General features: G+C 37.2%; 1 long non-coding RNA gene across 1 annotated transcript in view; it reads right to left on the reverse strand.

Annotated features, from left to right (window-relative positions):
- Positions 1-8,214: 8,214 nt before the first annotated feature.
- LOC309868288 overlaps positions 8,215-13,833 on the reverse strand; it is a 116,018-nt gene continuing 110,399 nt past the window's right edge. Inside the window, exon 6 of the long non-coding RNA XR_014313622.1 lies at positions 8,215-8,423. This is a non-coding gene — a long non-coding RNA (uncharacterized lncRNA). The remainder of the gene's footprint in view (positions 8,424-13,833) is intronic.

Genomic DNA, 13,833 nt, shown 5'->3' on the forward strand with positions numbered 1-13,833 from the left:
CATCCTTGTTAGTGAGAATTAGGTTTAGAAGAAATTTAACTTTATTTACTTTTCCTTCTACCTCCGCCTCCTTCGGTTTTTTATGGAGGGGAGGGTGACATTAGGGCTTGAGGAACTGAGTTCTGTGTCCCTGGAAATTGGGCTATTGATAAGGTAACTTCTTTGTTGTAATCTCAAGGACATTTGCAAACCAAGGGAGACTCCTGTCTTGCAGGATTGTGATCTCAGCAAGTTAACTATTTATCGTTTTATGGCAGTCAGGGGTGCCTGAGGAATGCTACACATATGGAGGGGAGCGGGTGAAGGGGGGGGGTGCAAGGCGCCAGCTTTTGCTTTGTCCTCAGCCAGCCTCCTGCTCCTTCATATATGTTATCCTGAAGGCAAGAGAGGAGGTAGGGGCCTAGTACTTAGAGGAAAGTAATGCAATTTATAGGAAGGTAAAAGAGATAAAATGTTTGGTAAACAAATGTTTACTGGACCACTCAGAAACAATGTGACAAAGGACAAAAAGAGAACTTGATCAAAGCGGTCTTGCTAGGTTCCTCATTGTCTGCTCTACCTAGTTTATATCATAATGTAGTTATCCATGGTGATACCTCTCCTCCTCGGCAGGTTCTCTATCTAAAAATCTTGTAGGCAGTAGAGGGGAAGGTAAAGAACTTTTCCTGAAATCTTGGGGTTTTGATTTCTTTTTAAGTCAAAATAGTCTTCATGGAAAAGTGGCCCATCTTGGGGTGGTCTGTTCTTGGTCCTTGTTGTCTGGAGGCACCTTTCTAGTGAGTGGCCAATATGGAAGTCAAACCTCCATCTGGCTGACTCTACAGCCCCCATCATTAACCACAAGATTGCACAGTGAATTTTCTCTTAACCGTGGGAAATAATTTTATGTAAAAAGTTTGTAAAGTTCAAATTGAGAACCTCTGGTACCACCAAGGGATCTTCCCCTTCAAAAGATTCTCTTCTTGGGCGCCTGCCTGGCTCAGAGGGTTAAGCCTCTGCCTTCGGCTCAGGTCATGATCTCAGGGTCCTGGCATCGAGTCCCACATCTGGCTCTCTGCTCAGCGGGGAGCCTGCTTCCTCTCTCTCTCTCTGCCTGCCTCTCTATCTGCTTGTGATCTCTGTCAAATAAATAAATAAAATTAAAAAAAAAAAAGATTCTCTTCTTTTTGCTTATAGGACTGAATTAGAGTCCCATTCTATTTCTATATGAAATGCTTTTGTGAAAGTCTCCCAAAAAATCTTCTCCAACATCTATAGATTTGCCAAACTTCTTTTTTTTTTTAATCTGAGGTTCTCACAAATATGTAAATCAATTGTTATAGATTTGTGAGCTCTGAAGTTGATGTTCCTAAAACTATACTATTAAATTTTTCTGTAAATTTCTCTCCATCTTGTCTAGGCTTTGGAAGTCTTTGGCAATGATTCATCACTTAAAATGGTACCAGGCCATATAATCAACCATGAGGGATTTTCCTGTGGAAAGAGTAATTTTAAGAGGTAATTAGCTTTGGGTGTCACTGGCTGGTAGGATAGGAAGGGAAGTAGGTCAGAAGGAGAGATAGAAATGGAATAATATGCAGGAGCATAGGATGGGGGAAGAACAGTAGGATAAAAATCTTTCACTCCAAGTTGAGATTTGAAGTATCTTGAAGAGAGCTAGTATTAAGTTTTTCAAATTTTGATTTGGTGAAGGAATCTCTTAATAAAGCAGTTCTGGAATCTGAATTTCTTCAGCATGCTTCCTCAGACAATACAAACAAGCTGACCACTGGCATTTAGCATTTTGTTCCCTTTTCATTCTATAATGCCTATCAAATGAGTAATTTTGTTGATATCTAAAGCTCACCAAAATGGCCAATATAGATTCTATATTGGTGAAATTATATTACTTGAAAACATAAGTAGAATAATTTGAGATGTAGCATAAATACACTTGAGAAGAAGGAGTCCAGCCCAGAGTAGATGACACAGATTTAGACTGAGACTAATCCATGTGCATCTGGGAATAGTCAAAATTGTTGCTCATGTACTTTGTGAATTGGATCACCAGCCTAATGGCTATACCATCTCCTACTGTGCTATAATAGAGAACGTATAATGGTTTCTGCCCCCTGTTGCTGGCAAGAACTCCTGAAACCTTTGTGATTTCCTAAGGGATAAGAACACTAGGAGTATCTCTAGTTCTAATATTAATCTCTGACCTCTCTTCCAGATGCAGAGCTTCTGAAACACCTGTTCTTTCCTGGGGATAGGAATGTCTTTTGTTCTAATGAGGTGACTCTGGGTGGGCTCCTGAATGAGGGGTGGTCATCAGAAAGACCAACCCATATTTAGAAGCTTGGAATTTTCAGCCCCGTTCTCCCCATTCTTTTGAGAAGGGAATAGGTGAAAACGGAATTCACAATTGATAATGTCTATGTGATGAAAACTTCATAAATCCTAAAAGTATGGGGTTTGGAGAGTTTCCAGTTTGGTGAAAAACATCCATACCTGGAGAATGATATACCCCAAATCCACAGGGACAGCAGCTCTTAGACTCAGGACCCTCCCAGAGTTTGCCCTATGTATCTCTTCATCTGTATCTTTTTTTTTTTTTCACCCCTAAGATTTTATTTATTTATTTGAGAGAGAGAGAGAGGGAGAGAGATGACAAGCAAGGAGAGTGGAAGAGGGAGAAGCAGCCTCCCCACTGAGCAGCATTTAATCTTAGGACCCCAAGATCATGACCTGAGCTGAAGGGAATAGCTTAACCAACTGAGCCACCCAGACACCCCACTTCCTTTGTATCTTTTATCATATCCTTTAATGAACTCCCCAACATACTGTTGGAGAGCAAGAATTTCTGTCGCCTTCAAGGTTCTTTCTAGCTATGCCAAGAATCAAATTAACATGAGGTAGATTAACAGGAGACAATTAAATTTAATAGTGTACATATGGGAAATCTATAAAGACATGGAAAGAGGCAAAATGAGGTATATATGTCATTCTGAATTAAGTGGTCTGGGACTTAAGAGGAGAGGAATGTAATTCACAAGGTGATAAGAAAAGCAGATGTTTGGTAATTAGATGTTTGCCCTGCCATATAGATGGGTTACTCAGATAAAATGTATCTCTGCTAGTAACTCTTTTTTTTTAAATAACTTTTTTTTAAAAAAAAATTTTATTTATTTACATGAGAGAGAAAGTGAGCATGAGAGGGGAGAGGGTCAGAGAGAGAAGCAGACTCCCTGCTGAGCAGGGAGCCTGATGTGGGACTCGATCCTGGGACTCCAGGTTCATGACCTGAGCTGAAGGCAGTCTCTTAACCAACTGAGCCACTCAGGTGCCCTCTGCTAGTAACTCTTATTCTGAAAAAGACCCCCAATTTAGATTCTTCCATGTAGTTAAAGGAGAAGCAAGTTCTTCTTGAGCCCAAAGGTCTTAATTGCCTTTGGCTCAGAATAATTTTCATGCCCAAGTGGCCCATCTGGGTACTGCCTGCCTTCTACTCCTTTAGTAGATAGGTGGTTCTCTGAGTTCTGAGAGCCATGAGAGCATATTAATTGAACCCACAGAGGGGGTTTTTGGAAGCTCTGATCTATAGATGATTGGTCAAAAGCACAGGGAGAACCTGAGCTTTCAACTTGTATCTGAAGTGTGTATGTATGTGTGTGTGTGTCTGTGTGTGTTGGGTAGGGGAACTGAGCCCTTATCCTGTGAAATCTGATGTTATCTCTGTGTTGATAATGTTAGAATTCAGTTACATTGTAAAACACCTAGCTGGTACTGCAGTGAATTGCTTGGTGTGGGGAAAACCCTCTACACATTTGGTGACCACGAGGGTCAGAAGTGTTCTGTGCAAGTAGTAATGGAGACAAACAGGAAAGAAACACAGTAGGGAAGAACTGCTGGTTTTTTTTTTGTTTTTTTTTTTCCCTCTGCACAGAAAGGTGGTAAAAGCTGTTTTTTCTTTACACCAATGGAAAACTCAACTCACTTGTAATTCCTGGTGGAAGGAAAGGTTAAGAGGAAATCTGACCCAGAACCAGAATCTCAGGGACACCTCAGGACTGAAGGAAGTTCCCATGTTGTTTTGATAATTGACCAACGGTAGAGTCTGTCCACAGGATACCAGTCTGAGAAGAAAGCTTCAGAAATTCTCCATTCCCAGGGCAGCTCAAGGAATGGTCTTATCATGGACCTATTCCCTTTCTCTTCCCTATTACTTTTCTCTCACAGATACACAACAAAAAAGGAAGAATAGACAAAGATAAATAATTATGGTTAATAATTAGTCAGATTTCCACTAAGGGCAAAGGTTTTGTAAATCTGATTCAATAATCAAAGAATCTAACCTTAAAAAGGGATTCATGTTCCAAGAGAGTCAAAATAAACTCACTATTGGGGGAATTAAAAAAAAGAAAGAAACTGAAGCTTAAAATCCAAGGTGTACTTACTTCAATACAATCATCTTAGAGACTTTTGAAGAGAAGAGACTCTATGGATGGGCCTTTGAGGAACACACTTTCCTTGAGGATGGTTAAGCCACTGTGGTGAACAGATTTCTACTGTGTCTTGATGGGACTGTGAAGATTGTTGAAATACCATCAAAATAGCCTGTTGATAAAGAAAAGCCATGTTTGTGTTTACTGCAGTATGGGAGATCACTACCTTAACAGATTGTTAGAAATATATCTCAGAGGAGATAGTAACAGTGGCAGAGTTATGAAGTTTATGGGTTTGATTTAAGATAGATTTTTAATGCTTCACCAGGACTGGGCAAAACTCATAATATAATAGTTTCAAATTGGTAAATATATCAAGGTACTATTTTGAAAGCAAATCTTCAAGAATGAACAGTCATTTGAGGAGCTTAATTAAACTATCCATTGTCTTGAGAAGGGGATATTTATTCTAATGACAGTAAGTAGAGCAGTCCATTGGTCAGATAAATGGAATTTTGGCAAGTTCCTGAAACAAGCTATAGTTATTGCAATTTTCATCTTCTTGGGCATGAACTTTCTACAATAGTAAATTTATGTTAATGCACATAGTTGAATAGTAATGTCATGGTGTAGATAGTATGTTGTGGAGATGGTCTCATTTGTCAATACTTACCCCCCAATACACACACACACACACTTTTTTTTCTTGTTGAAACTTTGGAAATTTAGGTTCAGGAGCCATATGAAATGTTGCTTCAGTTTGCAAAGTTCTTTCTGTTTGCAGTGACACTTTTTCGCTTAGTTGACTTAGAATTTGCTTTATTCTGTTGTCAGTTGGGATTTATTTTGTAAAATGAAATTAAAATGCCAACAGTGAATTTAAAGCGCATAATGGCCTATAAAAATGAGAACATTTAGCCACAATCAACATAACTTTTTCCATTTTAAATCATGGTCAAAATTGGAAAGGAAAATTTAAAAGTATGATTTCTTTTTTTTTTTTCTCCCAGCAGGCATTATTAAATATAGAAAGCTTAAAATTTCAGAAACAGTCTATGTTAACATGATTTAAATAAAATATTCTGTTAAGATCATTTAAAAAATAGAAATCTGGGGTAATCTTGGTGCTATATTTTTATTGTACACTTTAAAAAATGTTCTTTTGCCAAATTCAAAATCAGTTAAAAATTTGCAAAGCATACTTACTTTTTGTTTCCAGATGATTTGTTGAAAATAACATCTTTTGGTTTTAAAAGCAATGAAATTTTTATTATAACATTTTAGAAAATGTACCAAAGAACAAATGAGAAAGGAAAATTTGTTAAAAAAAAAAAAAAAAGGCTACTTCCTAGAGACAGCCACTGTATTAGTTTTTTATGTTGAATTGTAAATTGCCACAAAAGTTGCTTACAACAGCACATTTATTACCTCACGGTTTCTGTAGGTTTGAAGTCCTGGCACAGCATAGCTGGATTCTCTACTCAGGGTCTCAGCAGGTTGTAATCCAAGTGCTGGCTGGGTATGTTCTCATCTGGAAGTCCATCTAGAGAAAATCTGCTTCCAGGCTCATTCAGGATTGTCTGGAGAATGCCCTTCTTTGCAGCTGTATGACTGAGGGCCCTGGCTTCCTACTGACTGGTGGCTAGAGGTGCCCTTCAGGCCCTAGAAACTGCTTGTAGTTCCCAAAGGCTGCCCATAGTTCCTTGCCACATGGCAGCTTGAATTTTCAAAGCCAGTAGGATAATATTTCTCTCTTCAGTCTGCTAAAATGGAGTCTTATATAATGTAACATAATCACCAGAGTGACATTGCATCCATTGCCTTTGCCATATTCTGTTGTTTAGAAGCAAGCCATCAGTTCTGTAAGCACTCAAGATGATTATACAAGGGCAGGACTCACTGGGGATCAATTTAGGGTGTTCGCCACAGCCACTTTATTTTTGCAGGGACATACTTTCTGTGCCTTTTTCTACGATTGCCTGCATACAGTGTATTATAAATATACTGTAAATAGACATTCACCTTTTTGTCCATATTCTTTAAGAAACTGTTTTTTTACTTAATATACTTTATATATAAAGTACATATATGTTCCTATGTACTATAGTATATGATAATGCCATAATTTGCAATAAAAATATATCAGTAATATGTATCAGTAGTAAAATGTGTATTATAAAAACAATGCATCAAATCTAAATGCCTAATAAGAGAAAGCTTATAGAATTTTTAATTTTAAATCTCCTCTTATTGTATATTAAGATGATTTCTAATTTTTAACTATTACAAATAATTCTTCTACAGAGATCTTTGTGTATTTTTTAAAAAAGCCATTAAGATAGACCAGCAGTAGGGAAATTCCTAGGTCAAATGTCAAGAACATTTTAAAGGCTTTGACTTTATAATCCCAAATTACCCACCAGAATGGCAGTACCATTTTAAACTTGTCCTATTTGTCCAATCTGATAAATGGAAAAATAGTATCTAGTTTTAATTTTCCTTCCTTTCCCTATAAGTGAGCAAGATATTTTCCATATGATTTATTCTCTATTTACATTTTTCTTCTTTCATGATTACCTGTTCGTTTGCTTATATTTCTACTAGTTTGTAGTTCCTTTTTATTCTTTATGAAGAAAGGATATTAAGGGATATGGGAAGCCTTAAAAGTTTGTTTTTCACAAGTGAAAAATACTTTAAGATCGGCTTCAAAATATATAGATAATAATGAATACTAGCACCTTAAAGCATTGCCCACTGCAACACTAAAAAGTACAAGAAGTTCACAACATATTGTAAGGAAAATTCATCAAGAATCTGCTCTGTTATCTTGGAGGTACCAGACATACCATATGCTGTGTCTAGGAGTTGCTATGGCAACTACTTTTAAAATTTAAGAACAGGGTAAATTGTTGCCTAAAATCTCCATAACTTAGTGAGTCAATTAAGATCTTGTCAGAGCGCTGCATTCCTTTTACCTGGTAATGCTTTATTTCTTGTAGTTCTCTAGCATATAAAGTCGCCGGGTCAGAGAAGAATGTGTTTATTTCTGGCTATTTAAGATCCTGGAAAAGAAGCTGTTCACTTGGGATTTTTTTCTGATTAGCCAATGAATCATTGTAAAGGAGACACAAGAAATAGCCTCACTGAAGATGGGCAGATTTGAGTATGTAAGTGTAAAATTGAGAGAAATATTTAAAGCTCTGTCGTTAAATAAGGAAACCAAAGTAAAGCGACTTGGCTACAGTTTTTTGGAGTTGGCAGAGCTGGGACTAGACCTCAGTTTCTTGCCTCCCATTGTATCACCACACTAGACTCTTGCCAGAGTTTAAACACTTTTTAGAAAACTAGATTTTGTTTTTATTAAGTTAATGCATTAACCCACTTGCCAAAGCCTCCAGTGTGAACTCAGAGTTTTATAAAAAACTGATCAGTTTCTGACCCTCCCCCACCTCCTGCTAATTTCAACTTTTCAAACTTTGATATTATGTATAGATTTTGTATGACAGTAATGGAGGTTTTAACTCTTTTATACTTCCCTCGATTCCTTGTCTTCTCCTTCATACTCCCCAAATAATTATATAATACTGTTACTTCAGTAATCAAATTTGCCAAAAATCATGATCTTATAAAATCATTGTTGACTACAGAAACTAGTTGATTCTTTTCTCATGCAACTTTTTGTTTTCCCTGGAGTAATAATTGTTTCCTTTAAATTTTTCTATGTATTCATCATTATTTTTTTTTTGTCATACACCTTTTAATTATAGAACAATATATTAAAACACAGTTCTAAACAGTAGGACAGTTCAAGCTCCTGCCCTGAGTTATATCTCCCGAAGCCATCTTTCCTCTTGTTTACATCTGGACTAGTTGCTTTCTAGGCTGTTGCATAGCTGTAAACCTGGATTTCCCTTTATTGTCCTCATGTGTTGGAGTCTGTTTTCTGAAATCCAGGTCTTCTTCTTTCTCCCATGTTGCTGAATATTCTCCACTAGCTTCCTAGGAGATAGCAGATAGGAGGAAATATTTTAAATTCCTGAATGTTTGAATTTAATTTAATCTTACAGTTAACTGATAGATCAGGCATATAATTTTTAGTCGAAAGTAATTTTCTTGGAGAATTTTGAAGGCATTGCTACACTACTGTGTCGCATTCATATTACCACTGAATAACCTTTTAAAAATTTCGGTGGTTTGAAATTTCGTAATGATGAACCTGGGTGAGAGTCTTCCTTCATTCTTTATGTAGACCTTTTTTTTCCCCTAGAGATTCATATGTTTCAGTTCTCAGAAAGTTTCTTGTGTTCTATCTTTGAGAATTTCCTCCCCTTGGTTTTCTGTTCCCTCTGGAATATCCTCTGGGAGATTTACCAGTTTTTTTTTTTTAAAGATTTAATTTATTTATTTGATAGAGATCACAAGCAGGCAGAGAAGCAGGCAGAGAGAGAGGAAGGGAAGCAGGCTCCCTGGTGAGCAGAGAGCCAGATGTGGGGCTCGATCCCAGGACCCTGAGATCATGACCTGAGCTGAAGGCAGAGGAGGCTTCAATCCACTGAGCCACCCAGGCACCCCGAGATTTACCAGTTTTATTTGCCTAGCCTACTACTAAAATTTTAAAATTTAGACGGTGCCTGACTGGCTCAGTTGATAGTCCATGCAACTCTTGATCTTGGTGTCATGAGTTTGAGCCCCATGCTGGGCATTTGAGAGTACTTTAAAAAAAAAAAAAAAGAAGGAAAATTTTAAGTTTGGCTTAATTTCTAGGAAATCCTCTGATTTTCCTCTTTTCGTGGCTTCCTATTCTTATTTCATGGATATATAATTTTCTTTTAAAATATTGATTATAATTTTAAAGGGTTTTCTTTCTTTTCGTTTGCTGTATGTTATATGCATTCTTTCTGTTTGCTCAAATTCCTACGTTTTCATTAGAAGCTCTAAATATGCCTTTTGAAAAATACATAGAATTATGAAATTTTGACTCATATAAATGATCTTGTTTAATATTTTGGAAAATATTTTATTTTTCTAAGTAATCTCTCTACCCAATGTGCTTCTCAAACTTACAACCCTGAAAAAAACAACCAACCAACCAAAACAAACAAACCAAATAAACAAACCCCTGAGATCAGGAGTTGCATGCTCTACTAACTGAGCCAGCCAGGTGCCCCTGACTGACCTCATTTAACATGACAGGAAAATACATTACTACCGAAATATGTTCAAGAAACTTCTTTATAAAGAAAGTTACTAAATAGCAGTGATTATGCATTTTACTTTTAAATTTTACTATAATACATACAGTAGGAAAACTTTTACACCTATGGTGTATACATACAGTGTATATAAAATACATACTGTGACTATAATTTTTAAAGTATTTATAAAATTCTGCACACTTTGGCAGGAGTCTGAGAGGAGTGGAAAAACTGTTTTGTCAGAAATTGCTTAGTCAGCTTTCTAGTAAACTGCAAATAGTACTCTCCGATCACCACATAGTTTCTATTTATTTATTTATTTGTAATTTTTAAAGTAAGCTCTATGTCCAATATAGACAATGTGGGTCAAACTCACGACTCTGAGATCAAGAGTTGTATGCTCTACTGCCTAAGCTCACTATGGAGTTTTTTAAAATCTTTCTTTCTTTCTTTTTTTTTTTTTTCAAGGTTTTATTTAAATTCTAGTTAGTTAATATATAGGGTAGTATTAGCTTCAGGAGTAGAATTTAGTGATTTATTACTTGCATATAACACCTGGTGCTCATTACAAGTAACTTTCTTAATGCCCATCATCCATTTACCTCATCCCCCAGCTACCTTCCCTCTAGCAACCCTCAGTTTGTTCCCTACTGGGTTTTTAAAAAATTTCTTAGGTCTTTTTCTAAAGCTTCCTGCTCAAAGATTTGCCAAGAATTTATTACTGTTTCTCATTTCTAAAGGTAATTTCCTGACCAACCTCTCTCTCTAACATATTATATAATACCTAATGAAAAAGTAAGGGCAAACCAGTTATAAATCTTCATATAATTGAATATGAAAAAATTTTCCTATAGGAGTCATCATAATCAAACATTATTAAGGTACTCTTAAATATGAAAAATACCAGCTTCCAGTAAGTCTGGGGAATAAAAAGATTAATTGGGGCTTACATCACAGAACAATGGAGAAAATACACTCTATACTATAAATTTTATTTTTGGACTAGTAAAGTTTTGACAAAAAAGTATTTAAAAAAGGTATGTGCTATAATGCTAATCAAAGAAAGAATAGATTCAGAGTAGTGGCAATCACTTCCATTTTTTTTTTCTCGTACCTGGACTTCGTTTGAATTCCATCTTTAAAAGGATTAAATTTGGGTGCCTGGGTCACTCAGTCATTAAGCGTCTGCCTTTGGCTCAGGTCATGATCCCAGAGTCCTGGGATGGATCCCCGCATTGGGCTCCTTGCTCTGTGGGAAACCTGCTTCTCCCTCTCCCTCTCCCTCTGCTTGTGTTCCCTCTCTCACTGTGTCTCTCTCTGTCAAATAAATAAATAAAATCTTTAAAAAAAATAAATAAGAGAACTAAATTTAACAACAAATATTTTGAGACTATTTAGACTTTTTGTCTTCATTTTAAAACTTTCTAGATAGTAGAGACCAATTTCCTTCTTCCTTAATTTGTTGTTTTGGTAGGACTACAATTGGCTTCTTTGTAAATATGTGATGTTAAGATATGATATTGTTTATAATAAGAAATATGTATTTCGGTCTTCATCCCTGGCTTCTGGTCAGGGCTCCTAAAACCTGTGTAATTTCCTAAGCAGTAAAGGTGCAGAAGGTTCTTTTGTTCCAATATTTCTTCTTTGACCTTGGTTCCAATATAGAAGTCTTCAATCTCTTGGAATTTCCTAGATGATAGGAACATCTTTTCTAATGAAGTGATATGTGGTGGGCTCCTACATAACTCTTAGATGAAGGATGGTCACCAGAAAGACCAAGCCATAATTAGAAGCTTGGAACTTTCAGCCCTACCTCCCATGCTCCGGGGAGAGGAAAGGGGGTAGACAATGATGCCTAGATGATGAAGTCTCCATAAAAGTTCCTGAAATATGGGATTTGGAGAGCTTCTGGGTTGGTGAACACATGGAGGTGCTGAGAGGGTGGCATGCCTGGAGAGAGCATGAAAGCTCTGTGTCCCTTTCTGTATACCTTGCCCTCTGCATCTCTTCCATCTGGCTCTTCTTGAGTTGTATTATAATAATAAACTGATAACCTAGTAAATAAACTCTTTTCCTAAGTTCTGTGAGCCATTCTAGCAAATTCTCAAACCCAAGGGGAGTGTTGTAGAACCCCCAACTTATGGCCAGCCAGTCAGAAGTACCCGTGACAAACTGGGGTTTATGATCAGTATCTGAAGTGTGGGTAGTCCTGTAGGACTGAGCTTTTAAGTTGTGGGGAATTATGCTAACACCAGAGTGATAGTGTCAGAACTAAACTGAACTCCAAGACATCTAGTTGGTACTGGCAGAGAACTGGAGAATTGCTTGGTGTGAAAACCAGACTTACTGTCACATAAGTGTGTAGACTAGTAGATGAAAACAGTGCATTTTCCTTTTAAAGGGTTTTGTTAAAAAACAAAATTCAACTGAGTAATTTTTTTTTTTCAAGATTTTATTTATTTGACAGAAATCACAGGTAGGCAGAGAGGAGGAAGCAGGCTCCCTGCTGAGGAGAGAGCCCAATGCAGGGCTCAATCCCAGGACCCTGGGACCATGACCTGAGCCGAAGGTGGAGGCTTTAACCCACTGAGCCACCCAGGCACCTTTCAACTGAGTACATTTTTAAAGATTTTATTGGCTTTTTGCAATGATTCATGAATAGGGCAGCAACTAGTATGGCAGATGGAAAGAAGTTCTGAGGAGCTGTACAAAATGAAAGACTTTCATAGGCAGAAGGGAGCAGAAACAAGAAAGTTATACTAGGCAAAAAAGTACTTTGGTTGTTGTAAGGTTACTTTCTTTCAGGGGAAAGCAAGTGGATATCAGACAGATGGCGCGACTAGGGTTGATCAAGTCTTTTTTTTTTTTTTTTTAAATCAGGTGATTCCTGATTGACTGGTTTAAGATTCCATTTCTGGGATAGCCAAACTGTAATTAAGTTAAGTCTCAGTTTGGTGATGTAGGGCTTAGCATAAGAGACTCCATTTTGGGCCTGTTGTCTTATTTTCAGCAGTTTGCTCTATTTTGAACTCTATTTAAAAACTGTGTCAACTTAGGGGCACCTGGCTGGCTCCACTGGAGGAGCATGTAACTCTTGGTCTTATGGTCATGATTCCAGGTTTCAAATGGGCCTGGAGCTTACTTTAAAAAGAAAAAAGCACTGTTTAGAAAAATTTAATCGAGTTAGTCATCTCATTGATGCAAAAGATGCATGTTCTCCAATTGCAGCTGATCTCTTCGGGCAGCTGGAGGACTTTTACCCTGGAGGTACCGTTCTGGCTTTTCTGTTAAACATTCCCCACAGACAGTTTCAGCATCTTTTGGTCATGATGATTAGATGAAAAGCAATAGAGGATGGAGAAGCAGGAATTGGTAAGCCTGAAACCGAAAGTGGCCCTAGCAGAGGCTATAGATGGGTAAGTGTGTAATCACTGTGTACTCAGAGACACTGTGGCCCTTTGGTCCTTGGAAAATCCTGAACAGATCCTGTTTATAACAGGGTCAGAGAATATTTGCTTTTCTGAGCAAGCAATCTAAGGCTATGGACTATTCGTAGTGTAGTTAGTTATTTTAAGCAAATGTTTTCCCTTTCTCCATGCACTCTGTACTTGTCATTTGTCAAATGGGGGTAATGTCTACCTTAGTGCACTGTTTTGAAGATTGCAATTAGCTAATGGATTTGAAAGTACTGTAGCAAGTTAAAAATGTTCTACAAAAGCAAGGCATTTAATATATTCTTCAAGGGTCTGTGCTGTTCTAATTTGATGTTGGAAGGAGAGTCTCCTTGGCCCCCTGCTGGGCCCAGATCAGTAGCAATTTCCCAAACTCCCATGTCACTCCGTGTGGCTAGCCAGGTAATATGAAATTACATGTGCCTCAACCCAGGGCTTGGGACCCCTATGGCTATAGGCAATTTTACTATTTCTGTTTTGTTTTCTCTTAATTTCAGAGCATTTGCTGATACAGTTCTTATTCTGGAAAAATGTGGGGGGAAAAGGATATCATATGATTAAATAGAAAGTCATTTTTTTTCCTGAAACAATTTCTCTTCCCTTTTGCCACTTTCTTTTGGAATGTTATTTCTTTCATATAATCAAACCTATAAAAATGATCATACTCTGGGATGGAATGGCCAGGTTCAATCATCACAAAGTATTTGTTAAGATACTTTTAGCAGGAAGTTACAAGAACTATATCAAATGAAACCAAAACCA

This window comes from Mustela nivalis (genome assembly GCF_964662115.1).
Source record: "Mustela nivalis genome assembly, chromosome: 6".
Lineage (NCBI taxonomy): Eukaryota > Metazoa > Chordata > Mammalia > Carnivora > Mustelidae > Mustela > Mustela nivalis.